The following is a 16,925-nucleotide window of genomic DNA, read 5'->3' on the forward strand; positions in this document are numbered from 1 at the left end:
TACAAGAGTTGCAGGTTGATCACTCACTTTAAGGTGAGGTAAAGGGAGTTCTAGAAGGTCTTTGTGAGTTTGTGCCCTGAAATTAATGCCGTTGAGGTATGAAAGCTGTTGTAGAAATATAATCGGAAACATTGCAGAATGGAGAAGCGTATCTCTGGTGACTAAAAACAATATTCTAAGTAAAGGTATTAACCAACGTATGCATAATCACAAACATAACAACTCACATTCAGGAATATAGTTGGGGTGGAAGAAATAATTCAGGTGCATTTTATACTGGCCATATTTCTATTAAGTATGAGTATTCAAATGTTGGTGTTGCATACAGCTTGATGGAATAATTTTCTGTATATTAAATACTTGATTTCTTGGATTTCCTTCAAGAAAACCCATTGTGGGACTATGGAGGAGGACTTTAAAACTTTCTGTTATGAAGATCTGCTGTTTGTTCTAACATACGTATATCATAGGAGTATTTTCATCTTAAAAAATGTTCTAATACTATTTAAACCTTTCCTTCTTCAGCTCTCTCTTTGAAGATAATAGTCAATTCAAATAGTAATTACAATCTTATTTCTATAATTATTTTATTATTTGAGAAGATTGTTGTTTATTAATTTTGGTACTGAGCAATTAACAAAATAAGGAGCTTATGGCAGGAAATGGCGAAGTACTGCAAGTTTGCTATCTGACAAAGACTGGAACAATGGAGACACAAAAGGAGGGAGTAGGCAAGTAAAATAAAATAAATATGCATAAACTCCTTTCTCTGAACCTTTCTCTTCTCTGTTATTTTGGATTGTTCTGCGCAAAATGAGAGGAAGGGCTGTGGCAAATTGTTTTGGCACTGCTTCAAACCCTGTGCTGACTATGCTGCTGCAGTTTCACCAATTTTACTTTTCCTTCGGTGTCCTAAATCTTGTTTGCTCAGGTGTTTGTACAACAGTAACATCCAATGAGATAAACTACTGATATAGCGGTGAAGTGATCTGTGTGTTGTTGTTGTTTTTTTAAAAAAATGTGGAAAATGAGTTCTCCCAATATATTCAATCTTTCTTTCTTTTTAAAGGAATTAATAGTTGTGATTTATTCCTGGTCGAGATGTATGTGAAAACTTTATTGTGATGTTATATCGTATCAAATTTATGATTATGTTTAAATCATTTATGTAACTTAAGAAATATAGATCCATGCCGGTTTTTTATCATCACAACTTAAGCCTGGGGAGAATGTGTTTTATCGAGGGCATGCATGAGTTGGAATTTGATTCTCTGCTTATTCAGTCTATTTGGCCCAGTTCTGTTGTTATTCACTCCTGTCTTGAATAGCCGAGCAGCCGCACTCATGACCCTGGGCGTGTCTGGTATGGCATATGTGTGCATGGCATGGTTGTCTGAAGCAAAGGAGCCTTTGCACATATATAGGAAGCTGTATACAGGAAGTCTTCGTGCATGCAACGAGATGTGCAAAGGCCCCCTTGCTACAGACACCTGTGGTGTATGGGCAGACGTTGAAGGAGAAGCATACAACCTTAGGGTCTTGGTCCTTGCTCCTGTGCTGTTCAACATGGAGATGAAGAACACCCAGTGATGGTGGTTTTTGTTGTTCTGAATCCCAGATTGTATGCATTGAACTATATCTTCAAGTAGATATTCATTATATACCGTATTTTTCCCTGTATAAGACTAGGCTTTTTTCCTAAAAAATAATGTCAAAAATTAGGGGGCGTTTTATACACTGGGCCATCTCCCCCATTTTCTTAAATCTGGGTCCCCCAAAATAGGGGGCATCTCATACATGGGGGCGTCTTATAGACGTAAAAATACGGTATGTTGATTTGGGTGGTAGATACAAGTATGATCACTCCTCCCTCCCAAAATACAAATGCACACATTTTCAGAAAGATCAAAGAACTGGTCATTTAACCTTGGGTCTTTTAGACATAGTCACAACGCCTTTGCAAGCAGTCACCTGCAACATCAGAGTACAGGTATATCTGACTCCTTTGAACTCTTTATTGCCGAGTCTGGAAGAGAAACATTCATTGGCCTCTATCAATTTGTGCTGGTTAGCATTTGTGAATACTGAAATGCTACTTGTTCAACAAGCTACTTCACTTTGGTACTTAAGCCTACTACTGTTGTTGGATTTCTAAATGTATGTACAATTTAGGTACCCTTTAGATGTTCTCCAGCTGCATGGATTCTATATATTCACAAACAGCTCCTGCAGGGACTAATTACATAGTTCTTTTCTCATAGAATTGGAAGTGCCGATTCCATGAGAAAAACTGATGGAATGGGACCTTGCCTGTGTGCCTGAGTTATTTAAACATTCTTGCAGTCCTTTCCCAAGCAGCTGGGAGAAGATATAAAAGTCGCTTTAAATAAACTTTAAACATTTGTTTTTCTATTAACATTTTTTAAACAATTTCAATTATTTATTTTTAATTTCACCCTTTATCCAAGGAATTCTGGGTGGCATACATGAGTGATCTCCCACCCATCTTATCCTTGTGAGGTTTGCTAGACTACCAGATAGTGACTATCTCAAGGTCACCCCTTCAGGTTCTCGCCAAGTAGAAATATGAACCACTGATTCTCTAACCGTTGTAACAGCCTCAACCTGCAACAATAACCTCTACAGCAATCGGAATTCTTCATATTTAGAGCTGGCATGCTTCTGAATGTCAGAAGCTGTGGGAAATGGTTTCCACATTCCATTCTTCTGAGGTTTCTAGAGGAGGATTACTGTCAGAAAATAGGCTACTTGGCTGGAAGGATCTGGTGCGTGATTCAGCATGGCCATCTTATATTTCTATGAAGGAGTGCAACAATAAATCAAGTGCACATCTGGTAGTCTTTAGGAGAGAAATGTTTCATATAATTACAGGGCATGCAGCCTGAGTAAAACGATCAAGGAAGTCCTAGTTGTATTAAATTCATTTTCATGCATCTCTATGACAGCCAGATTAAAAGGAGAAGAAGGGATTGCTATAAATGTCCTTTTATATTAATGGGTCAGCAATGATCCTTCAGCATTTACATTTATTTTCAATTTATCTAGCTGAAATGTTGAATTTTGTGCACCTTCACTTTCTTCTAAGACACCTTTAGATAGAATGGTTTTGACATAATGTTCTTAGGTATATAGCTAAATTCAGTATTATGTATGGAACACTAACATATCTTTGCTGAAGGGAAATTATACCCCCTCCCCCTGATGATAATACGTTGCTACTTGTCTGCAGCAATATACTATCAAGGCATCTTTAATGTAAATATATTGAAAGCGTAATAAAATTCAGATTGCCTTGAAATCTTCTTGGCTGATAATAAATTACACTATTAGGGCAGAGGAATATTGCTTTCTCACTAAAGAAACAGTAGTCATAACTGTAAATGGGAAAGATAAAGTGTGATGACTTGTAACAATATGACTCCAGCTAGATACAGTTGTATTTAACTTGTAAGAGCTTTAAAAGATCACTTTCCATTTATTACATATTATGTTGCCTAAATGTGCTGCATTAAATGTCACAGAAGTTTACACACTTTTGTAAAGGAAACAGAAAAGCTGTAGATCAAGAATTAAATTTCCCCTTTTTCTATGGCAGGAGCATTTTCTGAACTGCTATTAAATGATGTGACTTAATTGAGAGATATTTCAGTGGCCATTATAATTAAAGGTTGTTGGCAGCTAATAAATGTTAGCATGTTAAGCATCACAAGTACTGCAGAACTACACAGAGGCTATTAAACACAACATTCACCCACAGTTTCAAAGTCTGACAGATAAACGACAAGATGAATCAGAGTTGTGTGTTTGTGACTGACCTGAAATTTGTTGCCTGGAATGCATGCAGTAGCCTCAGTCACCTTGTAGTGTTAAGGTAAGTACAGCCCTGCAGCCATCAAAATTCTAAAACACCAAGAGAATCACCAGAGCACTGCCATTTAAATTTGCCATTTGAAATGCAAATATTTTCAATCCCAGTCTAGTTTAAATCTGTCCAGTTTTGGTCATGGCTTTACCCTACACTTTGCTTCATAATCAGAGTGGTGACAGTGAGAGTGAGATCAATGCCTCTTTGGAGCTTGTTATAGAACTCTATACTCTTCTACCAAAGTCTAGCTTCTAAATGGGTATACAGGAAACCTCGTATAACATTCATATCTGTATCTTTTACCTTAAAATAAGAAATCAAAACTTACTTTTTTGTCCCTTGCACCTTTCATAATCTAGCCATTTAGCATTGCCCTTTATATTCTTCTTCCTAGCCTTTAAATCTTCCTATTTGTGTCTAGATTCCTGGATTAGCAAGATGGGGAACAGCTAAATTTTCCCCTTCCACCCCCATGAGCGGCGGCAGCACAGTGAATGTTTCCAAAGCTTCCTTTTGATCAAGACATTCTGTGCTCTAGATATTCCATTGGGCTTTTAATAGTTACAAAAAGAGATTTGTACCATCTTTATCTGCCTGGGACCTGGGAAACATGGTGCAATAGAAGTGGTAATAAAAGTCTCCCTGACAATGTATCAAACAAATATGTGATATGATAGGCAAAACAGAAAAGTCCAGTAATAGAATCATAGAATTGTAGAGTTGGAAGGAGACCCACGGAACATCTAGTCCAACCCCCTGCCACGCAGGAATCTCAGTTAAAGCATACAGCCAGCCATCCTCTAAATTGATTTTCTGCTAAATAAACTCTATCTTTCATAATGTGAGTGTCTTATTCACCCCTAGTAGTATCGACAGTATGAAGTCAATATAAGCTAATAATTTTAATAAGTACATTCAAGCTGCTAACATACTTTCAACACATATAGATGTCCTTCCCCTTTGATTAACCAAGGAAACTGATTGTGCAAATTTTGCACATTATCCTTTATATTAACAATGTTTGTATTGATAAAAAGTGATCTTGATAGAACTGTGTGCACAATTAAATGGATTCCTTTTGTTCAGTGCTTTACTAATAGCATATGTGTGCATTGACAAAATGCTACCCAAAGACCAGTCTGGTGTTATGGAATACAAAGTTGCCATTTTGGGTAGTGTTTAACCAATCTGCCTATCAGTAAATGACGAACAAAACTAATTTTAGTTACAGATAGGTAGCCGTGTTGGTCTGCCATAGTCAAAACAAAAAAAATTCCTTCCAGTAGCACCTTAAAGTGTATCTGAAGAAGTGTGCATGCACACGAAAGCTCATACCAAGAACTGACTTAGTTGGTCTTTAAGGTGCTACTGGAAGGAATTTTTTTTTGTTAAAACTAATTTTAATGCAGTTATGTTTATGATTACATCAAGATTGCACCTTCCATACTCCAGGTGTTTTGTCAGTACTTTATCAATGTGCACATAAGTCTCTGGGAGAGGGGAGAAAGCTGCAGAACTCTGTGCAGAATTAATTTTACTAATTCTCCTGCTTTAATTGCCATTCAGGAAGAATGGAATGCAGCACAGAGTGACCAAGAGGATCAGAAAAGGAATGGATAAGGAGAAATCTTTTTATCATGATTCATTGTTTCAGAGAAGAGACCAGATCTATATGGGCTTGAAATGGGTGTAAGATATCATTGTAGTTGGAAGAAGTGTCTATTTTGGATATCATGGAAGCATTACATGTAATTTTGTTTGTTTGTTTCCAGTGCATAACTCAAAGCTGAGGCAAGCTGTGTATGTACAGTCTGAATCTACAAAATTGTGAAGGTGGGTGGGTGAATGGAGGAATTCTAATTAATCGGTTCCAGTTCTCAAACAAGAGCAGGTGCTTCAGAACTCCAAACGGCAGGAAGAAATTTGGATGAGGATATTTTAGAAGCATCCTATGTAGAAAGAAAAATATATCTTGTGCTAATAATCCTCTGGTTGAATAAGATTCCACAAAAATTAAATAAATTCAGTCTTAAGGTACCCACGATGCTTATTAACTAACCTTCATAAATGCAGTTAAGTGACATTTGATGTTAATGTTTCCTATTATAGTGGCAGAATTAGGAGATTTAATTTTTATATTACGTTCCCCTAGAGTATGGTAAACTCAACAGCAATGTCCTTACAGTATCATTTATTATTTACCCTCCTTTCCCTTGAAACTTCGGATAATTGGTGTACACAGAGTACAGAATACTCCTAAGGGAGTAATATGAGATGGTGTTCTAATAAACAAGGTATCTGGGATGCTCATACCCAAAGCTGATATTTTACTTGTAAGCATGGTTGCTCAGTTCATACTTCTTCTTTCCTATCTTGCAAATGTCAATAAATATGCAAATATAGGGATTACACAAACACTTGTAAAATTTAGGAGATAAAATTATCCAATGTGAAAACATGATTAAATGAATTACTTAGGTTTTTAATGACACTTTGTCACAACACACACACACACACACACACAGAGACACAATATGCTTAACGCAAAAAAACGTAGTAAGACGATAATAGTGGTTTCTCTGAACTGATGAATATTAATACAATGATTTTGAAAAAGAAGAAGAAAGTTATAATGCAAAGTTAGAGTAACAAACCATCACTGAAGACATGGAGCTTTTACACTAGATTATAACCAGAATATCTCTGTGTTAAGTAATCATGTGTGAGGGAGAGCTTTAAGGATGAACGTGTTAGATCCACTTCCAATCCTCATTGTTGTTCTTGTTACTCTACACAAACTAGACGATGACCATCTGAAGTAGGTAATAGATGACTGCACATATTTTAGAAACTTCATTTTCTTAAAGTGCTGAAGGCTTCCCATTTCAGAAGATTGTATTCCAACTCATTAAATGTGATCAGAACAGTGATGGAGGGAAACTATTATGCTCATCCTTCTGCCCCTATACCACAACACACAAATTTACTTAACCCAGAACCAAGAACATCTGAAGAGGATTTATTTATACGTTCCTCTTTTTAATAAATATTGGAGTTAATTGTGAATAAAGTAGTATTTTATTAAGTTAGTCTGAATGCTAAAATTGACCTGTGAAATCAATTGGCACAAAACATGATGATAGTCGTAAGATATTTTTTAAAAAAATATTGTGAAAGTTCTGTCTGCTGACATTGGCTTCGGCTCTCTGAAAGCTGAGAAAGATTATGAGATTCTCTCTCTCTCTCTCTCTCTCTCTCTCTCTGTGTGTGTGTGTGTGTGTGTGTGTGTGTGTGGTTCCTGCTTTCTCTCTCTCTCGTGTTATGCTTGTGAACTTATCTTGACTGACCTTAGGGATACTTGAGGAATTTCATCTTTGTGAATTCCACCATAAACTTATCCACAGGTCCCAGACTAACATGCACAAGAGCACTTCGTTATCCACTTGCTTTTGCACTGCCTGAATATGCCACCATATTTCTCAGCTTTTTAAAAAGTGCCAAAATACAATATAACATACATTTTAAAGAAAAATACACTGAGAAATTCTTAGTTTGAAAGAAAATGCATTTAAATCTAGTTATTTAAATATGTATTTATATGCAATTTTAAATTTTATTTATATGCCGTTTTTATTTTATTTTGATAGATTAATGCAGAAACAGGGTGGAACGCCTGGTCTGTAGATAGAACATAGTGTAAACTTCACTGCCTTTTGCTCTGATATGGCTTGGTAGTTTTTATTTTCTGAAACAGTAGAATACTGTAAACTTTTAAATTATAGCTACAGTGCTAATAAAGGAGGAATATAAAGCATATCCTGTACATTCCTTCATTTAGTAGCATTTAAAATCATAATAAACAAAAATCATTGATTTACTCTCAGCAAACTTTATGTATTTAATCCCCTTTCTTTAATTCGAATTCCCCAAAACATTGGGAAATTTCCCCCACAGGCTTTCTTATTAAAGAGAGAAGATATCTAAAATGTATTATAATATTTAAAATAATATCTTTTATGTGTTTCTCCCAGTATTCACTTTTACTTCTCCTGGGTATAGGATAGCAAAACAATATCACATATTAGTTTGCTCTTCTGTTGGGAGGTTGATAATACATGGTAATTGTTTGAATACAGAGAAGAGATTGGAACCAGCAGTGACATTTTTCATTCCTTTTGTATAGTTTTTCTCTATTTGGTGCATTTAATTCATATGAAGAACTGGATTAATTTTAAAATGAGAGATATGAATTCATGAAAATAAGACTGAGGACTGATAGAAATCGATGGATTTCCTTCATATTCTGCCTTTTTTATATGAGTGAAAATGGAAATCTGAAATATAAAAATGTCTATCAATTATTATTTTTTGTCAGCACCTTCCTCCCTTCTTCCTTCCCTGATACTGCTCACTGCTTACCCCCTTTAAGCATGGAATTTCTAAATTGGTTCTGGAGGAAAATGAATACAAAAAAGCACACAAAAAACCTGTTTTAAGACACGGAAACAGTGATATTTTTTTCTTTTTAAACTAAGCTCCTGCATAGCAATACAAAGATTGTAGTGCAAGTTTTGCAATGTTTTGCATTTACAGTTATCAGGCTTTTGACTATATCAGTCAACCAGTAAATGTAATTCAATGCTATGCTGCCAATAGAACATTCAGCTTGGACCAGGAAGCCTGGCTGTGCACAGAACACAGTCCTGCAGAGACTGTACACTACAAGGCCTCCCACTGTACACGGGTCATATTGAGCGTTTTCAAGTACATAATATTCATATACGTATCTTTATGTCACAACACCAGTACAGAAGTTAAGGTCTTGTGTTTGAAATTTCACCTCAGTCAGGCAGTTTGTTGAAGACATATGTGACAAAATTCCAAAATAATAAACAAATAATAATTTGTAGCCCAACACTGGTACTGCAAAAGCCCTACACAGTACACGCTGAATTTGGTTAAAATCTTCCAGCTCATGCTTCAGTTATCATGACTGCATTACACATGCATATACAGGAAACAACAATTGGACTTCTGCAAAGCGCTCTATGTGGGGCTACCTTTGAAGGTGACTCGGAAACTGCAATTAATCCAGAATGCAGCAGCTAGACTGGTGACTGGGAGTGGCCACCGAGACCATATAACACCGGTCCTGAAAGATCTTCATTGGCTCCCAGTACGTTTCTGAGTACAATTCAAAGTGTTGGTTCTTACCTTTAAGGCCCTAAGCGGCCTCGGTCCTGTATACTTGAAGGAGCCCCCACCATCCACCCCCATCATCCACTGATGATCCAGTGGTCCAGTGTCGAGGGCCTTCTGGCAGATCCCTTGCTGCGAGAAGCCAAGTTACAGGGAACCAGGCAGAGGGCCTTCTCGGTAGTGGCGCCTGCCCTGCGGAATGCCCTCCCAGCAGATGTCCAGGCAATAAACAACTATTTTACTTTTAAAAGATAACTCAAGGCGGCCCTGTTTAGGGAAGTTTAAAATGTCTGACGCTGTATTGTTTTTAATATTCGGTTGGAAGCCACCCAGAGTGGCTGGGGAAACCCAGCCAGATGGGCAGGGTATAAATAAATGATGGTGGTGGTGGTGATGATGATTAATTGTATGTACATTCAGTATGTGTGTGACTGTGCACATGCAGATTGCCACAACCCAGATGTGGCCAGAATTAGGGGTGAGATGGGGTGGGCTTCCGTGTGCTCCACTGACGCACACAGAGATCAGGAATGTAACCCCTATGCAAAATGGTAATTACGTATACACTATATAAGGGATTTCTCTAAAATGAAATAAAAGATAGAAATACCAAACCTATTTATCCTCTCTGGCATAATCTGCTATTCAAGAAGAAACAAATAATTTACATTTAAGATTTCATATGCATAGAATTATACAGGGTGAGTCCTTTAAAGAGGCCCCGTGGATACAGAGTACACATGTTCCACAGGGCCTCTTTTAAAAGACTCACCCTGTACAACACCCTTTACAGAATTCTCATATGCTCAAGCTCTCAGAATTGTTACAGATTTGTGACATGTGAAGATGGCCTGAAATACTAAGGATGATGGCAGTAATTGGTGACAGCCATGGCAGTGTAGCATAAAGGTTTGTTTTCATGGATCTTTGTTTTCTTTTTACATATATTTATGGATTATTCAGTGGAGACAGAAAAATAACATGTTTGTTGAATTCTAAACATCCTGTATATGCTTTTAGCTCAGACACGAGATATTATACAGCTACTAGAGGATCATAATAATACCTTGGCCTTGCTAACATGAGCAGAAAAAATGAAATTGTTCATTCTGTGTAAACAAGAGGGAAAGAAAGATTATTGTTTGCTTTAATGTGCTTGCTAAATTGGATTTTTCTTAAAAAAAAAAAACCAACCCAAAAGCAGTGTAAATTAAGGCTGGGCCACCCCCACTCCCACAATTACACCCCTCCCCCCAATTATATGCTACTTGCTTGGGGAGGGGGTAGAAACTATCTGAAATTATGAAAGGAGTCACTGCTTACTTTATTGAGTCTCACTGAGAAGTATAGCTGATGGGCATATGTAAAGAGAGCCTTATGCCACTTGCTAAATTCTATTTATAGAAATAAGAATCTACATTCCAAAAATTATATTAAACTGGATGTTAAATGACTAATGACCACCAGGGACATTTCATGGGGGGAAAGATGGCTGCCCGCATATGCAGACTGTAGGAATAGACTCACTGATCTACTTGTGTGTGAGGCACAAGTACAAGATTATGTTTGTTTTGTCCATCTCTAACAACAACTATGCATGAAAATGGATAACAGCCAAATATGTTCTTGTAGTGAAGCAAAATAGGGACACAGGTGGTGCCTAGGACCTGCCAATCGCATGGTCGGCAGTTCGAATCCCCGCGGCGGGGTGCGCTCCCATCGTTCGGTCCCAGCGCCTGCCAACCCAGCAGTTCGAAAGCACCACCGGGTGCAAGTAGATAAATAGGGACCGCTTACCAGCGGCAAGGTAAACGGTGTTCCGTGTGCTGCGCTGGCTCGCCAGATGCAGCTTGTCACGCTGGCCAACTATGGGGAGCAGTAATAGGTGGATAATTATGGGAATTTTTCATTATTATACAATTACAATGCAATGTGTACAGGATTATACATACTTCTCATAAATGGTATTTGCTCAAATCTCCATTTTGTTTTTAACCTTTAGTTTCATAGATTGTTGTACATCCTGCAGGCTAGCCAGCTCTGAAACAGAATCAGAGAAAACTCTTTGATTAATAGGAAAAATAGCTTTTCAACATTAGGTCATCAGTTCAAAACTGATCCTGGTTGATAGTGACCAAATGATACTAATCTCAAATGGCAGTTTGCTCTTTAAAAATCCACTTTGATGCTCTTTTCTAATTCCAGGATGACAAATGTACAGACTGTTAAAAAGAGAGAGAGAGAGAAAGAGCACTGTTACAGTTAGCACTAACTGGTGACCTGGATGGTAATCTCCATAGAGAAAATGAATTTGGAATAGGTAACAGAAGGCAAGCTACCAGTTTGGCGCTTACAAATGATCCTTGAAGTACATCGGTAGAAATATCCAAGGAACTTTGCTTTATTGCTATCTGTACACTATATATAAATAAATCTATCACTTCTTTATAAAAAATATACTGAATACAGTCGTACCTTGGAAGTTGAATGGAATCCGTTCTGGAAGTCCATTTGACTTCCAAAATGTTCAGAAACCAAAGCGTGGCTTCTGATTGGCTGCAGGAAGCTCCTAGAGCCAATCGGAAGCCAAATAAGTCCCGTTGGACATTTGGCTTCCAAAAGAACGTTCGAAAACCTGAACACTCACTTCTGGGTTTTGATCATTCGGGAGCCGATTTGTTCAGGAGCCAAGGCATTTAAGATCCAAGGTATGACTGTACTGTTCTTTGTGAAAAGTTGTCTTACTTCACACCTGTTGATGAGTGGAAGGATGGAGGAGTCAGGTGGGGAAATGATGCTTGTTAAGCGGTGGCCCTGTTAAGTCACTGACATACAAATGATGAAGGCAACAACATTTATGTTAGTTCCAAGAGTTGTACCTTGAACCACTTTACTGAGATGATAGAAAGATTCATACAATTGTATTCCATTGTGCAAGATTGCATATTCTTTCTTGTATGTATTTAAACATCCAGCGGATGGCCTGATGAGGATGCTTATGATGCTTGATGATCAGACACTAATTTTCTTATACATAGGTGTGAAAAAGTAAGTAATTTCTGCATAGTTGGGGAAAGCAGTTAAATATGTTTTTGGAGTAGCAAGTGATTGTGTCTTCTTTACTATTTCCTTTGAATTTAAATAATACTGTACTAAGCTGAAAAAATTGAGATGTGCTGTAACAATAACTTAGCCAGTTCTTAAGGTGCAGCTCTATAACAGTTGTTATTATTAGTTTAAATCAACAATCCTATGAAGTACCCTTGATAGGTTGTGTCTGCCAACTCTTGAGCTTAATTTACTTCAATAAAGACTCCGCATCTTGCTTAAACTGAAAGCCAGATATTATCAGGCTTGTTGCCTGACATAAACTATGCTCCTTGCTGTGGAGGCTCTATCAATATGATTAAGGACTTCTTTATGTAACTCATTTTGGACATGTTTTCAAATTGAGCTGCTGTAAAAAATGTCAATCCTCTTTGAATCTAAATGTTGCATCCTTCTTACCTTCATTAGAAACCAGCTCTTTCAGACTAAGATATGTATTTAAAAACAAATGAATTTTTAAAAGATATTCCCAAAATGAAAGAAGCAAGAAGCCTTTAAATCAGTTAAATCATACATGAGAGAAGGCAATTCACCATCTGCTTCAGAACCTCCAAGGAAGGAGGTCCACCACCTCTCGTGGGAGTCTGTTCCACTGTCACACAGCTGCTACGGCCACAAAGTTCTTCCTGTTGTTAGTCGGAATTTCATCTTTCCATTCTCTTTCTGGGTCAGTGGAAGTGTAAAGCAAATAACCATGATTGATCTGCATTTGCTGTTAACCAAGGGTTGAACCTGGTTTTCAAACCCTAGTTTCTAATTGGATGTAAGCCTTAGCCATGGTTAAGGCAATGATGGCAATTCTTGCTGTGGAGAGGGAACACATTCTCACATGCCATTCCAAATCCTTAATGGGAACCAACAGGCTCTCAGTTTCTGCTTGAGGTGCAACAGAGGAATCCTTAGGGTTAGTAACCTAAAGACTAGTTAGTAACCTAAGGGTTAATTCTGTTGACAGTCAGCCAATGCAGACAGCGGCGGAGCTAGCCGCTCCAACACCCAGGGTGGTGCACATGCTGTGCACCTGGGAGCAGGAGCAATTGTACCCATGATCATACCAGGGGCGCAATCTGGCTCGTCCGCGATCATGCCAGGGTGCCATCCGGCGTGGTGACGATTGTGCCTGGGGGGATTTTGTCACTCCCCCTCAGGGATGACACCCGGGGCAGATCTCCCCCGCTGCCCCCCTTTCCTACACCCCTGAATGCAGAGGATGGGGGTGGGAGAGGTATTGACTGCCAACCAGTCAGAAGGGCATTATCTTTCCTGAGATAACTCAAGTTCTGATTAGCTGTGCAGTTTTGAGGGAGTTTTCCTCTGAAGGTTTAGTTGTTGAATATCCCTGCTATGAGCAAAGCATGATCTAACTAAAAGACAGAACCCCTCTGGTTTATTTATTCTTAAATATTATCATTTTGTTTTTCCTCTGAAATCGGACTTGCATTACAGTGGTACCTTGGGTTACATATGCTTCAGGTTACATATGCTTCAGGTTACAGACTCCGCTAACCCAGAAGTAGTGCTTCAAGTTAAGAACTTTCCTTCATCATAAGAACAGAAATCGTGCTCCAGCGGCGCGGCAGCAGCAGGAGGCCCCATTAGCTAAAGTGGTGCTTCAGGTTAAGAACAGTTTTAGGTTAAGAACGGACCTCCGGAATGAATTAAGTACTTAACCCGAGGTACCACTGTATTCAGATGGCTCTGCTAACAATTTCTGCACTTGCTCTTGGTAACAGAAATGCTGCTGCATCCTCTCCGTATTGAGTTCCAATTCACATGCATGCACCCAGCAGCATGTCGAATAGTGTATATTAATACTGGAACTATGGAGGTAGGCCATTTATGTGAGTCTTTCTTACCCAATTAGTTCTGCCTACATTATTGAAAAATTCATATTAATCAGCATTTAAATGAATTGGCATGTTAAAACAAATTATGTTTGAGGCAACTTTACCCTCCCTCTGCATGGCATCAGAAAATGATTTGGTCAATGAATATGTCTAAATCTTTCCAAAATGAATTATGTGTATAAATATTGATTTGATGGTGGAGATATATGTGCAAGATATTAAGGCTTTTTTAAATTATACAGCGCTGTTCATAACAATCAAACAAAGCTTGACACTGAAGAACTACTTTCTAAGTAGGCTGCTATGCCAGGCTTTCCCATGAGTAATTGGCACCAATTTTAATTTAAATTGTGTGTGGGTATGCGGGTGGGTGGGTGCACGCACACACACATACTTATGTTTTAGTGAAGGATACATGCAAAATATCATATTTAATTACTCTGGTCAGCAATTTTAGAATGACAGAAATGTATTACCACTATCGAGTGGGAAATTGCTTTGCAGCACAATCCTATGCTTGTCTACTCATAATTCCCACTGAGTTCAACGGTACTTACTCTCAAGCAAGAAAGAATATGTACTAGATTGCAGACTTAGTTGACTATGATTCTTATTATTGATCATCCTTTTACCTTCAGTGTAGGCATATTTAAAATTAAGACACAATGATCAATTGTTAAAATAATATATAAAGAACATTGGAGTAATCTGTAAAAAGTTAAAACTGATTTTGAGATATCAAAAAGTAGTGCAATGATCACATAACCAGCACAGACTGATGCGGTCCCAAGAACAGCTGTAGCTCAGTGCTTTTGTTTCACATGGCAGGCCTCAGGTTCAGTCCCCGGCATCTCCAGGTAGGGCAAGGAATATCCCCTGCCTAGAAACCTGGCGATTCACTACTAGTCAGTGTTGACAGTACTAAGCTAGTTGTACCAATAGCCTGATTCATTATATGGCAGCTTCCTATGCCTCTATATTCCACAGACTGGCTGAGTTTAGGATCTCCTGAGACTGATTTTGTCTGAAATGCTAAAGCAGCAAATATGATAACAGCACAGTTGGATGGTAGGCGGGTGGCTGTATCTGTTCCTGAATTTTCAGGAGAGAAGGAGGGTTTCTACCCACCATCCTGGCCATGTTGTTGCCTTCTGTTTCAGCAATATTGCTAATGTTTGTTTTATCACAATCTTTGTGCTCCTTTTTAAAGCACGTAGCTGAAAAGGATTGGTGTGTGGTACAGTTCATGTTGTCTCCCCACCCGCGTCAGCCAAACAACGTACAATATGTTAGACTGGACAACTCTCTTTGGCATGATCGATATTAAATGATTCTACACTTTGTTGTGCTGTTAAGAACAATATAAAGATAGAAGCCACATAGAAAATGACTGAAGGCGTGTGCATGAGAAACAGAATTCAAAAAAGATCCTGCGACACAAGAAAGAACAAACGGTTGACATTTGGGAAAAGTCCCTAAATATGGAGTTTGCCTAGATCAGACTGAACTAACTTGATTTTTGAAAGAACTTTGAGTTCACAGTCTGCGGTTATTTTTATTACTAGTCAGGAAAAGGTTTATAATTTCATTTTTCACTTTTTTCACTAGACTTCACATTGCATGAGAGTGGTTCAAATTCAGTTAAAACCTGACCATATATGTACATATTGTTGCATGCCACCCCAATCTCTGAGCGGTGCAACATACCAGGGGCTCCAGGTTGCTTACCCAGAGTTAATAAGGCATAGTGGAGACTGAAGTGTCTATGACATAAGGTTTATTTACACATATATACAACCTCAGCATACAATGGAGGGGTTCACAACCTTAACATCCCCAAAGGACCTTGCTTCTTCCATAGCCACAGCCTTGCCTTCAAATAGAAATCAAAACATTGCACTTACTGTCTCTCCAGCTTACTACTCTTGTTTGTAGCTCACATCATTGAAAACTCTCTGCCCTCACCTCTGGTATTGTTCTTCTATCTAACCACAACTTGCCATTTCACCACCCAGTTGCCATCTCACACAGACCCCTTTCTTACCCCCCCAATGGCCCATCACCCAGGCAATCACCTCATCAAGAAGCCAGCCTAACTTATATTTCAACACCTGCTGGATCCAGGGGTTGGAAGGGTCTCAACATACAGCCTATTTTCCCCATATCATATCTACCTACTTTCCTACCTATCTTCCTTCTTATTTTAAAATGAGAGTATTTCTCCACACTCCAAAATCTGTAATGCTAAAAAAAAAAAACAAATTTCCCAGTCATTAAAGTTGTGCTTGTCATATGAATGATGTTAAATTTGCAGGACTTAACACATGTATAAATGGTTCTTCTAGGTTTTCTAATAAACACTGATGTCATTTAAGTTCATTTGCTTATTGGTACACAGATCCCAACCTCCAATAAGGGTCGTGACAACAACACAGGGCTTTGTGTAAATCACTCAGAGCCTAACTTGCAGTATTCATTATGAACAACACTGCAAGGTTGTCATAATTCACTCTCCCCACTGCAACCCCTTACAACTTGCAATATGAGAACATTGAACTGCATTTGCTTTGAAATTTGCCTTAGCAGGGCATTTTTAAAAAAAGAAAAGTCTCATGCTAAATCAGAACTGAGTTAGTAAGTTCAGAAACTCTTTACTGTTATGCTTTTGCACTTGTTTTTTTTAATAAAAAAGGCTAGTGTCTGAAAATCAGAGATAATTCAATTTATTGTTTATCAAGCGTGCTGAGCATGGTTAGGAGACCCCTATTTCCCCTGCCAGAGCTTTAAATGTATGGTGTGAATGTGCTCATAGTCACCATTTTAGCAATAGTAGCAGTTTAACTACCAGCAGAACCCACATGCAACTCTTTGGTTCCCCGCTTCCT

General features: G+C 38.2%; 1 protein-coding gene across 5 annotated transcripts in view; it reads left to right on the forward strand.

Moving 5' to 3' along the window:
• IL1RAPL1 (interleukin 1 receptor accessory protein like 1) overlaps positions 1 to 16,925 on the forward strand; it is a 638,619-nt gene that overhangs the window by 367,432 nt on the left and 254,262 nt on the right. The gene's annotated exons all lie outside the window — the stretch shown is intronic.

This window comes from Podarcis melisellensis (genome assembly GCF_964234715.1).
Source record: "Podarcis melisellensis genome assembly, chromosome: 4".
Classification (NCBI taxonomy): Eukaryota; Metazoa; Chordata; class Lepidosauria; order Squamata; family Lacertidae; genus Podarcis; species Podarcis melisellensis.